General features: G+C 41.9%; 1 protein-coding gene and 1 long non-coding RNA gene across 4 annotated transcripts in view; both read right to left on the bottom strand.

Moving 5' to 3' along the window:
* The window catches only part of LOC147267412 (receptor-type tyrosine-protein phosphatase gamma-like), a 508,446-nt gene that overhangs the window by 169,495 nt on the left and 313,673 nt on the right, over positions 1 to 25,278 (bottom strand). The window lies entirely within an intron of this gene.
* Positions 11,003 to 13,456, bottom strand: LOC147267414 (uncharacterized). The gene is made up of 3 exons (XR_015112027.1): positions 13,288 to 13,456; positions 12,570 to 12,624; positions 11,003 to 12,210 (listed from the first exon to the last, which is right to left on the bottom strand). It is a non-coding gene; the product is annotated as an uncharacterized LOC147267414 (long non-coding RNA).

Raw genomic sequence — 25,278 nt, 5'->3', positions numbered from 1 at the left:
CACCTCTTGATGTCTTTGGACTGTGGGAGGAAGCTGGAGTACCAGAGAGAACCCAGCAGGAACAGGGAGAACATGGAGACTCACACAGAAAGATCCTGTGTCTGAGCTGGACTTGAACTCAGAACCTTGCTGGGGGGCGGCAGTGCTGACCACTGCACTACCGTGCGCATTTTAAAATGAGTTCTGTTAATAGACTTCCCTTTGTGAGAAAATGAATCTCCCTCAACTAATCACATGATAACATGATGTGGGAAACAAGACTTGTGGCCATCCCTGTTACATAGACAGCTTACTTGAGAAAAAAAACACAATTTGGAGTCACGTGACCCACAAATGGCACATTTCTAAAAACCTTGAAATTCACTGTCATTTCACTCTCCCTTGATTCCTTTGTACATTTTTACAGAGTGAACTTACAAACTCAGTATAGTGAAGACCAAAGGGATAGGTCTTCAGCACGAGAAGTGCTACATCATCAATTTCCTGTGTCATGCAACATTTGCCATCCAGAGCTGCAGCAGGAGGTAAAGAGGCTGGACTCGTGTCATCAGTTGCTAGCTGGATGTGCCATCAGTCTTCAATCACTCTGTGGCGCTGCTCATTAATCCAGCCGCAGGAAGACATTTATATGTCTCTGTTCTGTAATTGACTCCTGACACAGCGAACTCTATCATGTGATAATGGCAAGGGACGCAACTTTGTGCTTATGTTTGTCTTTGGGATGTCTTTGAACTGAGCCTTGCATATCAATAATCCCAGCTGGCGCTCTAACGTGCCTGCTGATGGTTAGGGGAATCTGCTCTGACCTCCATGTGATCCCGATGATCTGATAGGATCTTGAAAAAAAGGTTACATCGATAGCAGAATGGCCCCAGAAATTTGTAGTATGAGAAACAGAGTTGTTTAAAAAATAAAGAGACTGAGTGGAGCAGAGAGGAGAAAGAGGAAGCTTTCCTCCCAGTCGGCAAGCAGTCTTAGGGGACCTATATAGCTACCTTCCTCGAGTTCAAATGTCTGAGTCAGAGGTAAAGATGATTTTAAGGCACGCCATCTCAAAACCAAACAGCTGATTTATTTTCTCCTCAGAAAACTCTTCGGAGGGGAACAGGGAACCTCTGTGTCGCTCCAGAGGCAGGCAGGATCCACTTTTCTACTTTTGCATCTTCACATGATGCCAAAAAGACATCATCAGCCAGCTGGGCTGAAATCTGCCATTCAGTGTGATGCAACCTGTAATCAGAGCAGGAGAGGGGCTGATGACCAGGTCAAGGCTTTGGTTAAAAATATTGCCTTCACTCTCGGGCTGCCCAGAGAAGAAGGAAGGGACTCTGCAGGTGTCATGTCTTAAGCGGTGTTCCAGAGAGCCACCAATCTCAAACGGCTCAAACACACTGGAGGAAATTCACCCAGCAAGCCATCCTGAACCAATCAGAGCCTCCCTGAGTCTCATGTATCAGAGGGTAGAGGGAGAGAGGGCAGACAGTTTGTCTCACAGGAATCTTTGCCCATGCGATATGAAGCTTTTTATGATATGATATGATATGATACACACACACACGCACACACACACATATGTATGTATATATGTATATATATATATATATATATATATATATATATATATATATATAAATATGTATACTGTATATATACACACACACACACACACACACACTCATTTACATACAGGTGTATTTTACATTTTACTACTTCTTGAAACAGTGAAATAATGTGTCTTGAAAGAATGAAATTGATTTTATTGACTGTTTGATATCATTGAAGTGTAGCTACACTTAAAAATGACCACATCTCGTATAAACTATATGACTGTAACCCTGTAAAAGTTTTATTTTTGCAGGTTAACAAGCTCATCTACGACATGACATTTACTCATTTCCATTTTTGTTCTTTAGCCTTAAAGTACACATGTTCGCTGTCACAGTGCAGGGTGAAAGAGCGTTATCGAGGTCGCAATCACCGACTTCATTATTCTTGGTGGTCGTGAGTGAAGAGTGGCTTGTTTGAGTTATTGTTGCCCAAAAATTGCAGGATATGGGTTAGGGTTAGAGAAGCGTTGAGCACATAGAGCTCTCTGAGGTGCTGAATGGTGTACAGCCACTACAGGCTCAATGTAAAGAAAATCAAAACTTGATACCAGGTTTTTCATCCTTAGCAGCCAGAGTGATGGAACAACTAATTAATTTCAGGAGATGTTTTGTCACAGTCCCATTTGGATTGCTGATTTTTTAGGTGTGTATTCTCAGCAGCGTGGTGGTCAGACCGCTACGATATGTGATGCTCTGCTGCCCAAAAAGACTTTTTCATATCAACCTACATTGTCATAGAAGTGGCTGTAAAATGGTAGATACATATTCTTTAGCTTCATAACCCCTGCAAATTGACTCATTTATCTATCATAATTTAATAGCCTTTCCTTTACACCCAGAAGTTGAATTTTTTGGCTTCATGCACCACTGAGCAACTTCATAAGACTGAATGAGGCCCTGCCGCCGACTCTATATCTTCTTCTCTTTATACAGCCGTGGTTTGACCCAAACCTTAACATTTCTCTGCTCAGTGGTGTTGAAACAAACCACTTCTACGGTTGTATGGATTGAAGGATGTGTCCTGATCCCAGAAAGAGGACACAAGCTCTTAACACCATGTTTGTGGCACATGTGTTAAATGATGTGCTAATGCCAACACCACAGAAACAGTGTCAATAGAAAGTCTTTTAGGAGACACGAAATCCTTGGTACAACATCATAAACCTCTGGACACCACACGGCTTCAAACATCTGCTCTGGGGTTAGGGTTAGGTGCAGACTTGGTCTCGAATTAGGCATTCAGTTGTGATGATTAAGTTCATGTTGAAGCGAATTATGCCAATGACATGTCCCCATGAGTGAAGTGAGACGAGGGTATGTGTGTGTGTGTGTGTGTGTGTGTGTGTGTGTGTGTGTGTGTGTGTGTGTGTGTGTGTGTCATGATGATCAAACACAGATGTGATGTAGTGTAATGCACTCAATGGAGCATTAATATGTGGGGAGGCACAGGAGACTGACTCCCACCATGAGCAACTGCAGTGAAAAATCAGGCAGTCTGCAGCGCTGACACACTAATGCATCATCATTATAGATGTCCTAAGGTTCTTGGGGGTGGGCGGGGGGTGGGGGGATGGTTGGGGTGGGTGGGGTTTAATCCTAAGAACCATTGGGAAACTATCTGTACATGCATTCACTCTGTGGTGTTACACAGGTCTTTATCAGTGTGAAGAAAGAACTTGAAGTGGAACTGCATCATTCATGTCTTTGAAAAGAAGCCACACACACTTTTACACAAGCACAAACCATCACTAACACACACCATCACACACACACACACACACAAAACCTTCTGGAGTCACAAAGCAGTGGTACAGTGATGAAGACTGTGTTCATAAGCTCAATACATTTATTTTTAAGAACTTATGAGATAAAAATACACTTTATGGGTGAAGAATCTCTTTAAAGTAACTGGTTATGAGTCAGTGGAATCCTCTGAATCGTCCTCACAAGAATGAAGCATCAGGAGGTGCCCAGGTGACTTCAGCTGAGGAGTCAGCACAACTTCCTCAAGGAGAAAAAGCATGTTCAATATTTACTACCAGCAATGCAAGTTACACTGCATATAATTCACACTATAACCTCAAAGTGTCAACGAGAATGCCAAATTAGAAACATGAAATCCCCCTGATGAAGGTTACACCTGCGACCCCCCTCTGACCCTGAAGACCTCCTGTGATTGGTCTGTCCGAGCTTGGCTAGTAAACAGAGATGGCCATGACCTTGGTGGCTGTGGTAGTTTGCATGAGGGATTGAGTGGTGCTAGAAGGTGGTAAACTAGAGGCCACCTTAACACCAAGACTATTAATTTACTGTAGCTAACACTAATGAATCCTTCCTGTGGCAGCCATTTTTCACTGTTTTGGACTCCATTTAGTTTGGAGGATTTGTTAAATAAATGTAGCCCCTCTCTCCATCTCTTACACACAACCAATGTGGTGGGGGTTACGAGGGGGTGGCTCCTTGGTAGGCCAGTTGACTTGCACAACCATTTGAGGCTCACTTCGGTCACAATCTCACAAAATCTTTGGAATGACATTGTTCAAGACGCAGAGTGAAGCAGCTGCAAGTGCAGGAGTCCAACCTCCCCTTTTCTTCACAAATAAATTCATTCTACAAACTAGACCCGTGAGCAGGAATAGGCAGGGTCAAAGCCCAGCACTCACATGGATGTGATGCAAGTTGGACCTGCAGGACCACATACAACCAAAAAAAAGAGTGTTTGGACTGCTGTGAGTCTCACAAATGAGGTTCTTTTGCTCAGTTTTGTGCAACAGCACCACTTACTGATGACTTTGCACCAAATCATGAACAGAGACTAAATAGGGGAAGGAAAGAAAAAAAAAGTTGGTTTTGTACTTTTTGCCAAATATATTAATTGGCACAAATAAGCGTGACATATCTCAGGAGGTTCGCCCAATTTTAGCGAATGCACTGATTTAAGGTTTTGCAACATTCTTTGTGGCCGTTTTGGGCCTCAATGCACTCATCAAGATTAAGCACCACCACCAGGTGGCATATCTGTACCAGTCCTGAGTTTCAACCCCCCCCCCCCCCCAAGTACTGCCCCCCCCCCCCCCCCCCGCTTTGGTTTCCAATTAGTGTTTTTTTTTTTGGGCAATTTCAAAACTACTTACACATATGAGAATGTTAGCAGATAGACAGTCTTAGTGCTTATTTACTCCTTAAAAGTCAGAAGCCATAAAGCGATGGACCAGGTGCTTCAGACCAGACAAGATGAAGCTCCATCATCCTCCTGTATTAGCTGTGACACTGGGAGTGCAGAGGACATGGTTGCTGTATTTGTGTCTTTACCAGTTTAGCCAAGGTGTATGCAGTATTGTAGTGAATGTAATGATTTAGATTTGAAAATTGATTTTGGCAAGAAGTTTAGAAATTTGGAAGCTTTTGATTTCAGCTGTGGGTGATCAGAAATGGTCAAATGGTTCTGGATATAAACTCTGGATTCTGGATAGAATCTGCGTACACAGACTGTGAAGGATGTGTTATTCTCATCTGGAATTCTACGTTCAACTCGCCTTTTACTCTGAAGTCACAATTATTTATTTGTGAATAAAGAAGTTTGACTTTTGGCTTTTTTTGGGGTTGTTTTTAACAGAACTAAAGTCTTGGCTGTTGTGAATTGATTACTATGAAAATCCAACTCAAAAAGAATCCTGTTCTGAAGCTCATGAAGTTAGAATGACAAGTGAATCTGGAGGAGAACACAATTCTGCCTTGTTAACTCTGATCACATCAGAGGCAGTCTCTCATCTTACCGAGTTCAAAGTTTTCAACACTCTGGTCAATTGCAAAAGCTTTTTATATTGTTTGGCAGCACTGTAGTTTGGGCTTTTGTGTTTTACATATAAATGGATTTCTGCCGGGCAGAAATTGCTCCAACATCGAGTGCCATCACGAGAAGACGAACAGGGACAGATGCACAGTGGGCTGACTTCATTTCACGCCGCTGTCTAACTCAAGTCCTCACTCCACCAATACGAGCCCTGAGGTTACAGATGGCAAGACTGAAGGTGATGAGGAAGATCAGTCACTTATGGTACGCCCCACGGCCCTGACCCTTCAGTCTTTACAAACTGTCTGTGGAGAGCAAGATGGGGGCCAGGAAATTGAAAAGGCCCACTCGTATAGTTGCACCTGGGTACTGAGTGAAGGAGGAGATATGATGCATATGTGAGCACGTCCATTTTGAAAATATGCCAAAACAATCTATCATTGTGTTGATCCAAAGGTGCAAGATTCTTTTTTTAAATGTAGGTAAAATGTAAAAAAAAAAAAAAAAAAGCTCAACAGTGAGGGGCGAGGCTTCTTAATCCAGAATACTTTGGGGAGTCACATTGGAATGATGATTGTTTTCAGCTGCTTCAATTATCAGCGGCGGGCCATTCTCACGCTGTCATCAGCGAGGTGCAACCAGTTTCACAAACAACACCAGTCCTGCGCTCAGATCTGCGTAGGTTTGGACGCTGGATTGATAAATGAGGGCTGATAAATGAAAGTCTAATCAATAATAAATGTGGTTAAATTTTCCCTGCATCCTAATTTCAGCTGTGTACCATGTGCTAATATCATAAAGGACAAAAATGCAATCAAACCTTGTGTTGACTGGATTTTAAAGTCATCATTTCGCTTGGCAAACATCACCTTTCCATTAAGCCTCCCACAGACTGTGAGATTTAAGAAACTTCATAAATTTAGTGCCAGCCAGAACAACAGACATGGATCTAAAAACTTGGGTAAGACATCCAAGCAGGCTGTATGGTGACTCCACCTGCTGAGCCGCTGGCTGTGACCAGTCGATTAGATGCCATTATCCTAGGTCTCGTTCACTTTTGTCTGTTTTTAGCAAAAGGAAACTTTGTCTTCAGTGTTGTGTTGATGTTTACATCGAGTTCCTCCAAATTCCTACTATTTTAAATAATTTTTTTTAGAGATGTAGTTCATAGCAGTGGCCACCCAGTGAGATGTTTGTCCTACACTGTAAAAAAAGTCCGTAGAAATTACGGTAAAAAACTGTCAAATGGCAACAGTTAAAGGCCGTAAAATCTAAACTAGTATATCGCCGTAGTAAATACATTGAATATTGTAAATCAAGGAACAATACATGACTGTAATTTTTACAGTCGTAATATGTAGAAAACACAGATTCTTTCTGTGGAAATTTACAATCATGGTAAAATTCAAGGGAAAATACCGTAAAGTCACAGAAGAGAAATCATTGTAAAATTGACGGCATTATTCTGCTTAAATTAAAGATTTTGCTGATGTTTACATTTTAATTTACAGTATAAAACTGTTAAACATTCAGCAAAATCATACCTTCATTTTTACACGAAGAACATGTTATGTTAATATGGTCCAGAGGTAAATTCAATGTATATAAGGGAAACCATTTGAATGATTTTAAAAGCATCTCCAAACATCTGACCGATTTTAGAGGCATCTCAAAACATGATTTTAAAAGCATCTGTAAAAAAGCTGATGGATTCTAATAGCATCTCAAAACTGCGACATTTAAAAGCATCTTAAATTACGGGAATTGTTTTAAAACTGTCTCAAAACCTGCTCAAAACTGAGCAGAAGTTGTATTTCCCCTCTACAGCTTGGGGATTGTGCGTTGGTTGACATTAACGCGCCAAGTTTCAAATCGGCCAATCAGCGCACGGTATCCGCCTCCCTCCGGGACCCTCCGAGCATCCCTCCGGACTTGACGTCGTCTTGGACTTCACCGTTAGAATCCACGGTCCTCACCGGCGGACTTTTAGGACTTTGCCTCAGCCAGAAGATATTTTGGTAAGTAAATGAACACAAGTTAAATGCTTTTCGTTGCATTGCAGACAGCTAACATTGTGTAGCTTTACGTTGAACTACATTGGAGGTGTCCACGTCCTGAATGAGGATCAAAGGGCGGAGACGTGAGGTTGATTTATGCATGGACTTAAACACACCCACCCACACACACACACACACACACACACACACACACACATTCAACTGAAACACAGCATAGCCATTCAGAGTACCATAGAAAAAAGTTGTGTTCACATTCTTATACATCATACACTGTAAACACTCTAAGGACAAGTACGAGTGTGATTCATGACTCGTCCAAATATGAAAGTACTAAATTCAGTTCAGTTTCAGTGCTGTGCAAAATAAGACTTTTTTGTTGTTTTTGGAGACATTCTTCTGAAGGTGTGACATTCAGTGTTCCTCCATACCTAGAATGAAGCTAATTAGCTGTGATTTATTTTTTTAGTTTAACTAACACACCAGGAGCAGTGTGGGACAGTTTGTACATGTTCAGCGTTATTGCACTGGTTTTGTACTTTGAAAAAGTTGAGGTAAAATTGCTAGTATTTGAAACTTTTGCTCCACTTAAAGGGAAACTTCGGTTTATTTCAACCTGTCTCCCATCGTCATAAATGTGCTTCATGTGACGAGTGAGGTGAAAATATTAGCTGTCATGTTAGCTGTTGTCTAGATGCACCCTGAGCGCTGCTCCTAGCTTCAGACCCTTTGCAAGGTAAGTGAACGGGCACACCGCCTCACGTGGTCAGTATAAATGTCAGAGAACATGTAGAAACCACATGTCAATGTGTTGTGTTAGCTTCCCTGTTTTAAGCCATCTTTGTTTACGTTGTTTGAGCTAATTACTCCACTCGTAATCATAAAAGCTGCGCCGGGTAGGGCTATAAGCTACCACAACACATTGACATGTGGCTGCGATATGTTTTCTGACATCTATACTAATGATGTGAGGCGGTCATGGTGGAAAAAAAAGTCGTTTAGACATGTAAATGTGTTGGTAGCTTACCTGTTACCCGGTGCAGCTTTAATACAGACCGAGTGGAGGTAATTAGCTCAAACATGTAAACAAAGATGGCTTAAAACAAGTAAGCTAACATAACACTTTTACATGTGGTTTCTATATGTTCTCTGACGTTTATACTAACAATGTGGGGGGAAAAAAGCTTGTTTAGTGGACTAACTTTGCCCGTGAAAGTGTGCCTGTTCACTCACCTTGTAACAGGTCTGAAGCTAGTAGCAGCGCTCCGGCTGTATCTGGACAATGGCTAATATGACAACTAATATTTTAACCTCACTAGACACATGAAGCACATTTAAGATGATAGGAGACAGGTTGAAATAAACCGAAGTTTTCCTTTAGGGATTATTTTATTTTGATAATGTGAATATGTTACTGTAAGTCCACTGATATCACTTTGTGGTCAGATTTGCACAAAAATATGCACTTAAATTTTCTCAACTTAATTGTAAAGGTTTCTTGTTACAGTTTGTAAGTAAAGTGTGTTCAGTCTACTACAGTGGTTTTGACATTGGAACAGAAAGTGAACTTGTGAAAATTTCTTACATAATGTTCTCATTCTTAGATATTTTGTGATATGTTCAAATATTTGATGGTTACAACATAACAAATATAGAATAAAGATTTTCTATATTTGAAAAATTTTAAGGTGGATATTTTTTCTGGCTGTTCTGGTACATGAAGTAATTTGACAATATTAATTCATGCTCTGGCTATTAAGTTTACAGAATAGAATGAATGACAGATTACACTGTCTGGCAAGTTCTGCATCTGACAACAAATGAAATGCTAATTTGGGTGAATATTAAAAGTATATTTAGAATCTGATATTTTCTTTTTTATTTTTACTTTATTAAGTACATTTTTTAACCATTAAATAAACAGTATCAAGATTACTGTAAACAGGTTTATGTTTTAACTGTTATTTTTGCAGCAAACTACCGTAAACAAATAACAGTTCTGTTCTGCAAAATTTACAGTTGCCAAAACAGCATACCGTTAAGTCCTCTACATTGTCACCATAATTTTTACGGTGAATTTCTGGCAACCACAGCTGCCGGTATTTCACCGTATATTTTACGGATTTTTTCTTACAGTGTAAAGTAAAATTACTACCTTATAATGAAGCTTTTACAGTTTAATAATGTCTTGTGACCAAAGTTTTTCAGTGAAATTAAACGAGATTACATGTAAAATAAGCAACCACCAAATGTAAATTGTACAGTAAAAATGGCTGTAAATAATGGCATGGTCATGTTAATTTGGCTGAAAAGGGATGTTGAATTTACCAGTTCAGTGTGTCAATTTTACAATGTTATTTTGTAAATGATAACAGTTTTAAGTTGTAAAATTTACAGTTTGTTCTGTAATATGGTTTACATTCTGCAGTATTTTTTACAGTATTTTTCTGGCAACCACAGCTGCCAGTTTTTTTCCGTAAAAACAACTTCTTCTTTTTTTTAAAGTGTAGATCTCTGACACGGTCAGACTTTCGTCCCAGTGTGGTCAGGAGACTTTGATACTGGCCCTTTTTGGACCTCTCTCAGTGCCACGTAAGACCACTGTTTTGGAGCCATGATCAGAAATACTGCCATGTTTGGTCATCTGTTGTCTGAAATAGCCCAAAATCGCACAGTGCACATGTGGCTTTAGGATACATATATTCCTTCCAAGTAAAACCTTTTTTTTCTTCTCCTTCTCACTGAAGTCGAGGGAGACCAGCCATGAGAGAAGAGCAACATTTCTCATCAAAACAGAAAGTAAACTTCCTCCAACTGGAAGAAACATTTCTTATCAAAGTGAAGGGAATACTTCCTGATGAGGGGAGTCAGCATTTTTCCCATACCTCATCAAGTTTTCCCTCCACATATATTCCGCTGCTACTTTCAAGCTAATTTAATGTAAGACAGCGAACAAGCAAAATTTTGGATAATTCAGTCTAAATGTTGCTTACACGTAACAGCAATGATATAGACTCCACAGATGTACCCACACCTGAATGCAGTATGAATGTAACCTTTTAATGGCTGCCTTGATGACACTTTGTCCTGACAGAGGAGCAAGTCTGTCCTGTCCCCACAACACGGGAGAAACTGGGCACACAGCAGGCATTTGATAGAGTGGGAGATTGTAGGGCTCGTGCAAAGACGAAGATGCAGCCTAAAATCCTGACAGGAAACATGGTAAAATCAATAACTATGTGCGGACTCTTACCACGGTCGGCAGGACTGATGGAGGAGGAATGGAAGACTAGAATGATGTTAAGTTACATAAAGGAACCAAAGCCACAAAAAATGAATCTCTATTGGATAAAAAAGCTGGAGTGATGGACGGTAATAGAGGCAACAGAAGAAGTATTGAATGTGCTTACACCCAAATATGGTCATTGACAGCAACACATTTCTTGAAACTGAACACTCAGACTAAGGCTAGGCAATAAAGAGTAGATGTACTTCAGATAGATATTGCGATGGCATTTAATGGTAGGATATATTGTGCTCTTACTTTGAAAAGTCACCGGGATTTTTGACTCTACAAGGAGTGTGAGCCTTCCATCACGAAAGACATTGATGGAAGGAGAGGTCACGCAACTCCCCTGGTCCGGAGAGTCGGACTGAAACAATGGTGCACTGTGTCACAGTCATGCACGGAGAGACAGGCAGCACAACAACTTCTTTCATCGTTTGAAACAATGTGATCTGTTGGAATCCAGAGAAATCAACAAATCCTAGTCCCAAGAGAGCATCAGGGTGATATTCAGAGAGACGACCAGTCGGCAAATGATTGCAATAACATTTCTCTTTCTCTGCCTCTGAATGACACCTGTTTCGTAACTGTGATGATCAAAAAAATAAAATGTAAGCATACATTCCTCTAGTCACTCAGGCTTGGCCAGTTTTTCAAGTGGGTGAACCCTGGCCTGTTAAACCTACCCACAATGCACCTGAAGTGAACTTAATGTAATGTAATGGAAACGACAGGTAACCTGATTACTGTGGTCATGTTCTGGTGCTTGCGTTTGTTTCCCGTCCTCTTGTTTCTGGTAGTTCCTGTTTTATTTTCGGATCACTCTCCTCTTGTCTGTTTGCTCATCCTGTCGTTTCCTGTCTTTCCCACCTGTTGTAGGTGAATCACCTGTGTCTCATCTGTTAATCTGTCCCGGTCATCCACAGTTCCCTGTGTTCCTCATTCACTCACCTGTCGCCATGTTCTCTCACCTGTGTCTGGTTTCATTTATTGATTTGTGTTTTTGTGTGGTTTTCTGTGTCTGTCACTGTTTGATCGTCTGCTCAGTTTCTCAAATCACAAATGCTGCACAACGGGAGGTGTGAGAAGCCATGAGCGCTGACAGTACAGGTGAACACTCTGCCGCCTCTAAGACCTGTCTGTCTGTCTCAAATACACGACAACCAAAAAGCCACCATCCATCCCACTCTCAGCTGCAAAACCTCGCCATGGATGATAAGAAAAGAAGTACCTCAGAGCATCAGGAAATACAAACATCAATGTTTAAAACTTTGCATGATACATCTCGATTTTTTCTTCCACCTTTGCAGTGGCTCTCACCACCTTATTTACTCACAGATATTAGAGAAAGAAGTGGAAGCAAGGAGGAGTTAATCCATCCACTCAGAGATGAACACCTCTGTGGCTTCCATAAATGAAACATTTTTATCAAGCAAATCAAATTCAGATCTCCTGCTACAACATCGTAAGAAAAGTCGGACAGGACATGAAGGGGGGGGGAGACCACTCCTGTTAAAAGAAAAAAAAAAACAGTGAAATTGATTTCGGTATCTCACCAGAGGAACTGAAAGCAAAAGAAAATGTTGCAACCAAAATTAAAATCCACCATCGCAGTCACAGGCATCTACTGTCCCTGAGGCACCCTGATGAATGCTACTCCCAACTCCAGTTATTCTCTCATAATTGGAGCATGAATGCTTGTACAAAAAAAAAAAAGCATATGATATGATATAACACACACACACACACACACACACACACACACACCTATATCTCCCCAAACAGGCAGCACAGACACCCCAGACATATGCTCCCTAGATCTGGCTTCAAAACACCAAAAATTCTCTACCACAAAATCATCCACTTACCTGTTCTCCCCATATTCTCCTTTCATCCAGGAGCAACCCAGAGGAGGAAATATGACTACAAAACAGCAGAATGAGGAATAGACACATCACGACTAGAAGAAATATGAAAGAACATCTCTTTGATTACCACCCCTAGAGTTTTGACCAACAATCAGCTCCTCTGAACAAATTCCTCACACAATCCAGATTGTAAACACGCTTAACTCTGCTAAGATTACCTGCTCACCTCCTCCAACTAATAAGACATGAAAGGAAACTGTGTGGAGACTTTGGCTCACCTCACATCAAAACCGAAACAAACAGACACCGATGCATTATTAAAATACAGCTCACGAAGGAAAACCTGAAAGACTCAACCAGGACATCAATCCCCAGGCTTTCTGGCACAAAGTTAACAGCCTCATTGGAGATTCAGATAGAAAATGAACAACATTGTTTAAAAGTTCCAGTGTAATCATCAGTAACAATCAAGCAAAAACCATTCACTATTCCAGCACTAAAGAGGACACCTCCAGACAGCTTAGGACCCCGGATCCAGCCATTATTCTCATTTTGCGGGTGTGAGGTCATGACCCGATCGCGTGGTGAGAGGGCCACAGGACAAAGACAGTGCATGACAAAGAGCCGTAAGTCGCCACCTGCTGTCCAGGAGGATGTACAATAACATCTAATTTACATTGAGCATGAGCATTCTGTTCATTTTAAGGATTTCGTGTACCAGTTGCATCTGAGATTCTTCATCTTCAGGTTTTGTATTTGAAGTGAATTGGATCTTGCGTTGTTTGGTGCTGGGTATAGTTAAAAAGTAAATGTAAACTGAGCTGATCAGTGGTCCAGTGTGTTGATGGCAGACCAGATCATGGGCTGGTCGTTGAAGACAATATTGTAAAAACTAAGTGTGTCATTGCAGTAAGGACACAGGGTGTGAGCTCTTATATTCTGGTCAAAATCATTTTACTTTGAAGTGCCTCTGAGATCAAAGACTGTGAAAGCTCCCTTATGGCATCATCAGGAATTCTGACTTTGATCTGGAGTTCTTCCTTTAATCTTGAATCTGATCTCTGACATTTAAATGTGTGTATCTCAGTGCTTTTTGAACATTTTTTTCTGCACATTTTAACAATATCATGATAATATCAGTGATTTTGGTGACAACAATCATGACGTTAAATGTTCATACCATAACATCTCAGAACTTACGAAGCACACCCAGAAGAAAATGGAAGAATGAGCATCATCAGTGAAGTTGGTGTTTAAATAAAATCAGGTCCTATAATTGTTAACATAACAATACACTACAACTATACAGTAACAACTTAAATGTAGGACAACAGGCTGCGTCAGAAATATTGAATCATTCCAACTCTCTGTACACGCTTCTCTCATCACCCAATCAGTGGTTCCAGACTCAGAAGTCACAGATGTAGTAATGATGTAATTCCTTTTTCTGAGCCTCATGAGGAAGGCCCCTGTCCTCCAAGTCTCACCTCAGTTTCTTGCCATTAGACAATGGTTTAGAAACATGTGTCATGCTTATCCCTTTCATCCGCCTTCAAGCGTCTCCTGGGACAGACATCTCTGTTGCCTCAGGATGAAAATGTAAGGCAGGAGGTACTCTGGGCTGCCAATGCTGCCACGACCCTGCTGAGAGTGCTGTGAGGCTGGGCACCGCGGCCCCTGATCTCCCCTGAGGAGCTGACAGATCTGAGGCGACATAAGCAAGGCTTTGTGTGAAAACAGACAACAGAATGCACCACATGGAGTGCACATCCTTGCTGAGAGTAGACAGCGAGGACATCAAGAAGAAGGTTTGATGCAGCCTCTCCCGATCTGAGCTGCACTGCAGGGTTTCAAATTCCTCAGACTGTCGGAGCTGGAAAAAGTGTGTCCATCAAAGAAGGCCATAAGATGTAGTGTTGCTGGTCGCTGACGCAACACACATGCTACCTTTCATCTCCCTCACTGCTACGGCTTCACAAAACAGATCAGAGATGCAGGGACGGAGCTGTACTATCTGGGTTATAAGATATGTTTAGAGCACACTGCGACCTCGCGCAATCTATCTTAGGAACCCAATTGAAATGCATTATGTGAGAAATGACCCTGAGAGTCAGCTGTGGCTTTTTCAATTTCGTGGGTGTTACTTTTTCATAAAAATAAGGGAGGCTAAATATTGCTTTTTCCAAAAAAGAAGAAAAAAGGAAAAAAATGGGAAAAGGGGGCTGCACGTACTGTATCAGCAAGTTGGATTATTAAAAATGATATAAAATGGGTTCAGCATCTGGGACAGTATCTATTTGCCCTCTAGGTAGCATTGGGCTTTTAAAAAATGAGTGGTTTTTTTTGTTTGTTTTTGGTGTCGTTGAGGACAGGCACTGGGAAATACAACATTATGTTAGGAATGGCATGTGCTCCCTATCTGGAGGGAAGGCCAAACATAAATAAAAGAGAAATATATATATTTATTTATTTATATATATATATATAAAAATAGGGAGTGCAGCCTGGCAGTCATCAGTTATCTTTGAAGGTTTAATGGAATGTAGCTGGCTGAGAGAGAGACAGAGAGAGAGAGAGAGGGAGAGAGAGAGAGAGAGCATAGGGGAGAGGGAGAAAAAAGAAAATGCAATAAATAAGGAGAGCACAAATAACATAAGGGGGCATGGCTGGATATAGGAATAAGGCATGAATATGTCCGAGGATAACATTACTAGTGAGATCAAGAGTGCAGGGAAACAACCCCCACTGCCCTAATGTGCTTATGTGCTGTGCACCTCAACATGGAAGCCTGCAACATCCAGTTACTTGATGTTCTTGTGTCGTGCTGCAGGAGGAGAGGCCAAATGTTGTATTTCATCCCGTCCCTCTGCATCCATCCATTCAGTATTCTTCTCTCCTGTCACATATGTCACACTGCATCACTTTGCCTTCTGTATACACTCTGCACACACACACACACACACAATACAGAATATCTACAATAACCATTCATAAATAAATTAAAAATAATTCAAGGAAGCTTCAGTCTGTGACGTCAATGCTACATTCACATCTGGGACTTTGGTGTTCCAGTCACAGACATTAGACATGAATTTGCTCAAAAGCAAAATATTTTCATAGCTTTTTAACTAAATCCACCTCTGAGGTTCTTATCAGAAACATAAGGAAGTTGGTCATTTGTTCCAGTACTCCACAAACGCAGCAGCCAGTCCACCATCAATTTACAATGACCCGGAAGACAAGAGTTTAACCCAGTGGGAGTATGCACACGCTTAATAACGAGGACCAAGTAGTCCCAGCAAAACAGTCGTCAGATTTAATAAAACAACTACTGGTACTGAGGCAAGAATCAGGGCGACCTCACCTCCTTCTAAGAAATTACATGTAAAACTTTCAATATGTCAGTGGAAAAGTCACTGATGAAAAAAACGGCGCGTACATGAGGCCCAGGCAAGACCTGGAGTGACGCTTTCCGTCATCACATTGCAATATAAACTAATAAAGGGGACCCAAAATAATTTTCATTGAAACTGTCCAGATGGTTAAATTCTAAAGCCCTTTATTAATGAGGTGGGAACTCAGGCAATATGGAAGCCGAGGAGCTGGATGGATGTATAGAGCAGCTTTCATACAAGGGCACTGACTCGACATTTTACCATAGGCCATTGAATGCTGAATGTTTTGTAACCCCAGCTATTATCTTTAATTTACCCTATCATACCTTACAGCAATACTAATTCGCATGATAAAAATAGATGTTGTGTAACAGCTGAGTCATTACTGACTTGTATTATTATTATTATACAATGATTCAGCATTTATCACTCATGCTCAGAGTCCAAACTGTACATGTTTGCATTTACTGTTTGCATGACCATTGTACGTGGCTGAAGAAATAAATGAATCACCACACAATAGACGATGTTCATACAGCAGCGACGTTCCTATGATGACATATTCAGGCTGGGAAGCTACAACTTGTGAAAAAAAACTTGGCTTGTAAAACTACAGAGATACATGAGGCTGCATTCAAGGTGAGACAACATGCTGGTTAATCCATCAGCTAACATTAGCATTCAATCACTTTTGAGCTAATGTTGCTGGTTGTCCATCCATCCATCCATTTTCTTCCGCTTATTCCCATTAAGGGTTGCCGAGGGGCTGGAGCCTATCCCAGTGGCTACGGGCGAGAGGCGGGGTTCACCCTGGACAGGTCGCCAGTCCATCGCAGGGCACATACAAAGGCAAACAACCATTCACACTCACAGCCACGCCTACGGTCAATTTAGAGTCTGGATTAACCTGGTCCCCAATTGCATGTCGCTGGACTGTCGGAAGAAGCCGGAGTACCAGAGAGAACCCACGCACGCACAGGGAGAACATGCAGACTCCACACGGAAAGATCCCGTGCTCCAGCCGGGACTTGAACCCGGAACCTTCTTGCTGTGAGTCGACAGTGCTGACCACTGCACCACCGTGCGGCCCTGTTGCTGGTTGTGAGACATGATAAAAGGAGTGAGAACGCATATGTAGTACATATTTCTGCGGAATGTAACAACATAAATGTGTGTTCCAAGCCTCTGGTGAGACCTGCAAGTGTCCCCCAGGTGTTTCCATGGACCAAACACATGAGGAGCCATGATGAGATCTGTCATACTGCAGTAAATGAGCATCATACAGAAACGTGTTCCGGTGAGTAGAATGTCACATACCCTACTCCTGTTCAATTGCATCATGTAACAAAACATCCAGCAATGGCAGCTAGGAAGTGATGGCGTACTAAAGCTGATTTTCAGCTGCTGGTCAACCAGTCATATTTCTGAAGATTTTCAGGTTTGTATGACATTTCATTAATGTGACACATCAGTCATCGGCAATCCTCCTGCTCGGCCTTCCTTCAGAAAATCAGGGATTTTGCTGCAGCTGTGTGACCACTCAGACCTGGCGCTGAGGCTCCTGTCCAGGCAGCGGGCCCGGCAGTGTGACGGTGCTGGCGTCCAGAGAGTGAATGGTGAGCTCCAGGTCCTGCAGCCACAGACTGACCCTGCTGTCAGCGCAGCATCTAGATGCTCTGCACCTGGGTAGTGGATGAGCCACTGATCCTGGCAGCAGCACCATCTCTTCTGAGCGCCGACAGCAGGTCAAAAGTCACATTTGGGTTCGTCCACGAAAAGCTGGCAGTTGCCATTTTAAGGCTGTTTGTCACAGCAGGGAATGTGTAATTTTGTGACTTGCCATTTAATCATGCATTCCAGTTTCTATAATGATGATGAAATGAATTACCACCATAATTTTCACCTAGTCTTGTTTATTTAACCTTGATGCTGGTAAATTGTTCATGGTTATCCATCTACATGGACTGTAACATCATCATTTATTTAGTTATCTGATGACCGGATCGAGGCTCCCCCCTTTGTCCTTAATTTCGTGCCTAAATCCAACCAGACCTTAACAGTGACCTTGATCTCTGACCATCCCTAAAATCTTTTTACGTCATCATTGAGTCTCAGTGGACGTTTGTGTGGCGTCAGAAACAAAAAAAACATAGAATAAAAAAAACACGAAAACATAGCTATGGGTGGTGTGGCGGCATAAAAACGTGAAAATTACAAAATCAACAAGTAAAGAAAAATGGCAGACAGATTCCCTCGCTGGGATCGGAGAGACAACCGAAATAAAACAAAACTGGCCAAACCTAAACAGTAAGCTCACAGATGTTAAGAACTTTTGTGTGCCAAGAGGATGAGTGACATCTTCAGCATTTAATCCATTATTCATACAAAAAATATAGATTTTTGCTGCTTTCATTAGATTACAAGCAAAATGTCACACCTGTGGCCACATAGTTTTCCAGCTCCATCAACATTCGGTCACCGGGGACCTGAGGATGGTTTCACCTTCTATCACATTAAACTCCCAGCAGGAGTAAAATGTGTTTTGCTTCTGGCTGCTGTATCAGCAGAAAAAGTTTGCTTTACTTCAAGCCTCTTTCTTCACCTGTGTTCAGACTGAGCTCCATGACCGGCCATGCTTGTAGTTTATAAACTGAAGTGATATTGTGAAAGGCCACGTAGGGCAGCGGCGGGTTTGATTGTCTAATGTAATTGTTGAATAAATCCGTGCCAAATTAAAGTTTATGACATCTGTTTACAAGTGTAAATAAATGATGCTATTCTTGCTGAGTACATTGAATATCACGCTGTGTGTCCTGAACTGCACAGCCAGGAAATGACTGCCAGAATCTATTAAACAAAGAAAATATGTATATAAATATGTGACAGAAGGTAGTTTTCTCTGGGGAGTGAAAGAAGAGGATGGACGGTGGTGTTTTTCCTCCCTTGTAAATCAGCCTCCATGTTGGATTAATAAGAGGCTCAATGCCCTCCGGGGTGTTTAAACAAGGTAAAAAGACAAGTTTCAGCATCTGCACCACAGTTTTGGAAACTCAGCACTCGTGTTCGGCTGTGATGATAAAACCCCCAAACTATACACACACCACAGGCACGGATAGAAACAAACAGTTTGCATACGGCACTATGTAGACAAATGGTGCAAAGAAATGAAAACTACTATCCGGTGTTATCATTATTCATCTGATGATTTAGGGGCCGTGGAGCGCTTTCCATTTCCCACACAGCAAAGGTTGATGGGAAATAAAATCCTATTCATCAATGACACATCTTTATCTGTGATACCTGCGGCAAAGCAAAGAAAGAGAGCATGTGTGTGTCTTTGTGCACGTACATGTGTGCCTATGAATATACAACCCCCCAATCAACGCACACACACACACACACACAGTGACACCCCGCCCTTGCTCTTAGCCCCCCTATCGCGTGTTAATTTACAGTGCCTCTTTTATCTAGGCAGGTGGGTAAAAGCTGGCAGAGCAAGTTCAGGAGCCACACACACACACACACACACACACACACACACACACACACATTAGTCCCTTCCTCCTCCATCTTTTCATCCTTTGCTCCTCTCGTTTATCACGTCTGCGAGGCTTGGGAGGCGGTGGAGATAAAAATGAGCCTTGGCAAGAGGCAGTCAGACAGAATGGATAGCTTAGCGCCTTGGCCAGCTAGCCCTGATAGCATCCTCACCTGCTCAGGGGGGGTTGGACATAGGAGGCGCCATTGTGGGAGGTAGCCATATGCCACTTTTCCTCCACACGGTACCAACTACTTTACTGTACTTTGTTGTGATACCGGAAATTAATTGTTCCACTCTCGTACCCTTTCAACATAGCTGAATGTCGTGGCGACACAGTTTACCCAACACAAAAAGGAATGATAAACAGGTGCTGAAGGGTTTGAGACCTGTCGAGATGTCAGACCCGTAGTTGATAGGAGATCCCTTCAACAAGGAAGAAGGAAATGTCAAAAGTCTTGAATCCCAATAAACAGAGAAAGTATTAAATGTAAATGTTGAGGTTATAAAAGGACGCTCTGATGAGCCAACAGTTACACTTATCATTGATACATTTTTGTTGCGCTTCTTGTTTGAGTAAACATGTCAGGAAAACTAAGGATGCTAATGAAGTGAAAATAAGACCCTCACACTGCAGGGCGCGTTAGGACGACTGCATCAGTTAAATTTATTTGTGGTCACAAGCTATAACTTTTCAGGGGAAGAAGCAAATGAGCTAAAGTGAGGTTAACAAATCTGTCTCGTGGCATCCAAATAAAAATAAAAATTCCCTTTGAGGTCACTTCAGGATTCCATATGTTGGTATAAATTTGAAAATGCATTCAAAATTCCTGTTTGACACATACAAAAAAATATTATGGGTATCAAATTTGAAGTAGCATGATAATGCCTATATACTGTAGGAATAGTTATGAGCTGATTAACCATGGGTGGTCCTGTAGCTGTGGCTTCATATTGACATAAAATGTCAACATACAGATTAGGATTTACAAACTAATCTCTATTTTGTGATAAAATATGGAAATATAAAAATTACTTTTTTATAACGTCAAAACTTTGCAAGATATTGAAAATGCTTCGCAATTCAAAATCTGCAGCATTCTGAATTTTCTTAAAATGAAAAGATCTAGCAGCTTCTCATGGGAAAAGAAAAGGAGTTTAAGTATCTTGTAATAAAAAAACTTAAAAATAAAATCACATTCTTGGCGCCTGTGCAAGAACAGTTTTCTCTGTGGATCCGTTTGGATCTTGTGAGAGTGAAACTCGTATTACGAAAAAAACTTCCTGTCAAAAGAAATACATGCAGAGATTTTATTCTGAAATGGGGGGGAATGCAATATTTTGATGTGAAGGCAAAAAAATATAAATAGAATAAAAGTGGGGATTTCATATCGTCCTTGAGTGGCCAGCTAATATCCTGTCAGGATAATTTAACAGTCACCTTGAATGTTCTTTAGTAACCGTAAACTATTTCCTCTTGGTAACAAATGTCTTTTCTTTCATCATCCCAAACAGACGAATCAAAACACGAGGATGAATGCGTATGTTTGGGGCTTGGATGGGGTGTCCATCCACCCCTCCCCCCCCCCCCTTGTGAGTGTTGGGTGACACACTCCAGCTGAGTGTGGTTGCTGCCTGGCAGTTCTGTGCTTGGCATATTAATCAGAGCATTACTGTTTAAAGCAGCAGGTAGGGGAACAGTGGGTCCCCACTTCATCAAGCCATTCAAGGGCCCCATTGTGCTACAATTACTAAATGGCAATGCTTGTAAATCATACGTCATTCATGTGGAGCGCTCAGAAAAAGCACAGGAACACTCCTCTTCACCGCTGCTCTCTGACCGACAGGGAGCTGCTCAGGGCCGCTGCAGGGAAAGAAGAAGAACATGCAAGCGAAAAAGATAAAGGCCCCGCCAAGAACTTTGGTTTTCAAGAGGACCGTGGTGGATTTGGTTTGCGGTGTGAAAGGAAATCAAGCAAATATAGAAAGTTTACTGAAGCCATTCATTTTATGAACTCACACATGGGGGTGACGGGGGATTAAACTGCCATGACATAAAAAAGGGGCACCAACGCTGTACGCTGTAGTCAGACGGTTTTCGATGACATCACAGGCCCTTTGAAATGGACGAGAGTGGAAAGGAAAGGTGCGGATACAACTGCAGGAGTTCAGGGAGTGGATGGTGAGCAGGTTTATAGAACAACAGATGAATAAATGTGGTGCACTTGACAAAGTGATTGTGTGAAAGCAAACCGGTCTGAATGAAAAATGCTAACTTGCAGCAGCGACAAATCTACTGTTCACTCTTTGACTTATTTAAGTAGGAAATAATATGAAGTGACATTTTAATGAACCTGATGTATAAAGATCATTTATATCAATCAATTCAACTGTAACAGCTCCTGTATTCAGAACAGCTGGGAAAACCTCATCACACAAACACTGAAGGTCAGCAGACAAAGGCAGAAAACACCTACCGCAGCTGATTTGGCAGCTGGACGTTGCTTTGAGTGACATTAAACCATCAACGAGTGTTTGTCAGGGTTCATATGGTCATGAAAAACCTGGACAGGTCATGGAACTTGTGACAGCCAGAGGGTCTCGGTCCCTCAGCCTCTCTCGTCAGGAGCTGTAAATTGTACCTGAGGAGTCTCAGACCTCAGCTTTATTCTGTTTTATTTTTTTCTCTGCCTCAGGAGGGGTTTTCTTGTCTGTTTCCCACTTTGTGAATGTCCCATGTTGTGTTGTTCATGGACTGTGCTTATGTTTGTATAAAATTTTCTCCAAAGCGCTTTATGGTGTTTCCTGGTTCACACACTGGGCATCATCAGGACCTATCAGCGGTTCAGTTGAAAGAGGCTACAGGGAGGTGGTGCAGTGGTCAGCACTGTCTCCTCACAGCAAGAGGGTTTGAGCCCCGGCTGGAGCACGGGGTCTTTCTGGGTGGAGTCTGCATGTTCTCCCTGTGCCTGCGTGGGTTCTCTCTGGTACTCCAGAGTCCAAAGACATCAAGAGGGGACGAGGCTGATTGATACTCGGAATTGACCATGAATGGTTGTCTGTCTATATGTGTTAACCCTGTGATGGACTGGTGACCCGTCCACGGTGAATGCCGCCTCTTGCCCGAAAGCTGCTGGGATAGGCTCCACCCCCTGTGACCCTTAATGGGCTAAGTGGAAGAAAATGGACGGAGGCTACAGGGGAAGCAGACCCACGACCCTTCGGTTACTAGAGGGCCACTCTACCTCCATGCCATCCATTGTTTTAAAAACCAAATGGGAAGTTAGTAGTAACCAGGCCTTGACAGAAATTCTGTTTATTTTTCACATTTCAACAAACCCTTCAGGAGCTGCACTGTCACATGAGCCCCCTGTATTCTGGCCTTTGCTTCATGTTTGAATGGATTATTTTCTGCACAAGCTTGGTGAAGCAGAGGCTGCCCCACAGCTGCTTCCCTCTGAACCTCTCAAACTAGATTATTTTTCTACAAACTTGAGCCATTCAACACAACATTTGCAGTTCAGCTACAGGTAATAAAACGCACAAACTACAAGAGGTTTCACTGTCAACAGACTTTTCCTCCCAGCGTGGGTGACGCTGTGTGATGCTGACACCACTACCCGATGAGGTCACCGCTCTGTTTGTATTGTTTTTGAGTTTTGTATTGTTTTTAATCATGGACTTTTCATTTGGGACTCAGGGTATTTGTTTGATATTGTTCCTTGTTTTTCTCTTGTGTGTCTTTCTAGATTACACTGTCTTGTTTCCCTATTGCAGTCCTTCCCTGTTTTATTTTGTAATAAGCTTCTGTGGCCTCTTGCCTTGCTTGTTTCCCTCCTTTGTCTTGTGTGATCGCCTGCCAGTTCATCAGTGTTCATTAGCCACAGCTCTGCTCCTCCTTCATGTTCCCATGTCGGCCTGATTTAAGACACTACAACACTATCATACAAACCTAGATTTTCTGACATGAACATCGGACCCAACAGTACCAAATCAGGACGAAGCCAAACGACTGTCTGGACCGGGGGGTAAATACAGGGGTATAAAATGACCTCCATGCTAAAATGTAAGATCCTACATGTCTAAAATCTGACGTTAGGCCTTTCCAACAGACAGGGAACTTGTCCGTATTACAATCCCTGTGTTGGTCCTGTTTTATTTGGTAGTTTGCGTCTTCCAGCGTTGCCTCCTGTGATTACCTCTTTTGTTTCACCTGTGTTATTTGCACCACCTGTGTCTCATTTCCCCAGTGTATTTGACCTGTGTGTTTGCCCTCGTCTGGGGGGGGAGGGTTACTCATTGCGTCTCGTCTTTGTTGTAGCTCCTTGCTGTAGTCTCTGTCATAGTCATTTGTTTCTTGTCATGGTTCCTGTTGCCACCGTCTACTTTGTCACCCACCCATGCATGGTCCCTGCTCCTCCGTGTTTTGAACTTTGTCTTTTGTTAATACTTTAATTCTGTCTCCTTCCATTTGTTTCTTTCACCACCTGAGTTGATACCTTGTCCTTTTTTGAAGATTTAAATCTTTTTGTTGTTGTTGTTGAACACCAGGTCGTGTGCTATTGGGTCCTCTTTCCGCCATCACAAATCCATGGCAGTCCATTTGTGAACCAAATTTTGAATTATTCTGATCATTCTCACCCACAGTGAATTCTTTATGAAACACCACATCTTGTGAACCATGGTTACGTCTTAAGAACAAGCACCAGTTTGATGGGAAATGAGACCCCAGCAACAAGACATTTATCAGGACAATACATCATCCAGTGCTGGCTGGCTCCAACTTTTCAAACGTCAGTTTTTTGTTTGTTTTTTTGTACTTATATTTGTATCATTTATTTCTGTGTTTATGAAGAAAGAGAAAGTTAAAAGATGGAGGAATGGAGTTTCTGATACATGACATCATTCTCTAACGCTATCTAAGCTTTATCATCGAAACATATTTCCCTCCCAACCGAGCCGAGTCTCTCACCGTTCAAATGGCTTCGGTTGTATTTGCAGATTTTCAGAAACATTCTCTGCTGAGATTTCCTCCAAAAACAATGTAAAAGGAAATTGAATGTTCTGATCTGATTATCCATGTTTGAGATGGCCACCCTTGTCGACAGTCCTGGGCCTGCTGTCTGCACTGTGGACATAAGGAGGGGTGTGTGTGTGTGTGCTTGTGTGTGTGTATGCATGCATGTGTGTCCATATATTAGTTTTCCATTCTCTCCCTGCAGAGATAACATTGTGCAATATAGCAGGCAGGCAATAAAGTTGAACCAGGGGCTAGACAGCAATCAAACCCTGCTCCTATCTCGCCGCTGCGGCTGCGGCTGTATGAAGCAGCATCAGAGGCCACGCTGAGAGCTTTACAGGCTCCACACACCCACCACTATTCTGACTCTGTGAGCGACTTCGCTGACGAAAGTAATAAACTCCCTAGAATTTAATTCCATTTTTTTAAAACATTTTATCCTTGATGTAAACAAAAAAAAATGAGTGGGGGTCATTTTAGATTCCAAAAAAGACACATAAGCCAAGACTGTGATTTGGATGCTATTCTGTTTATGATGTTATGGTACAGATGCTTGGATTGGTCCATAAAGGAAAAAAAGACCTGCAATCTAGTCTCTTTCAAATCATATGATATGAAAAGTAATTACATTATAGGATATGCAAATATAACAAGGTAAATCACACTGTACTCTTTTATATTAAAGTACCAGGTACCTAAGTGCCTGCTGAAGCTCCACCATGTGCTCTAGCTCATCCTGGTTGGCCAACATACATG

This window comes from Aulostomus chinensis, chromosome 3 (genome assembly GCF_037954235.1).
Source record: "Aulostomus chinensis isolate RoL2024-O1b breed Wild chromosome 3, RoL_Achi_v1.0, whole genome shotgun sequence".
Classification (NCBI taxonomy): Eukaryota; Metazoa; Chordata; class Actinopteri; order Syngnathiformes; family Aulostomidae; genus Aulostomus; species Aulostomus chinensis.
The sequence above is the reverse complement of the archived record's forward strand: the minus strand, read 5'-3'. Positions and strand labels throughout refer to the sequence as shown.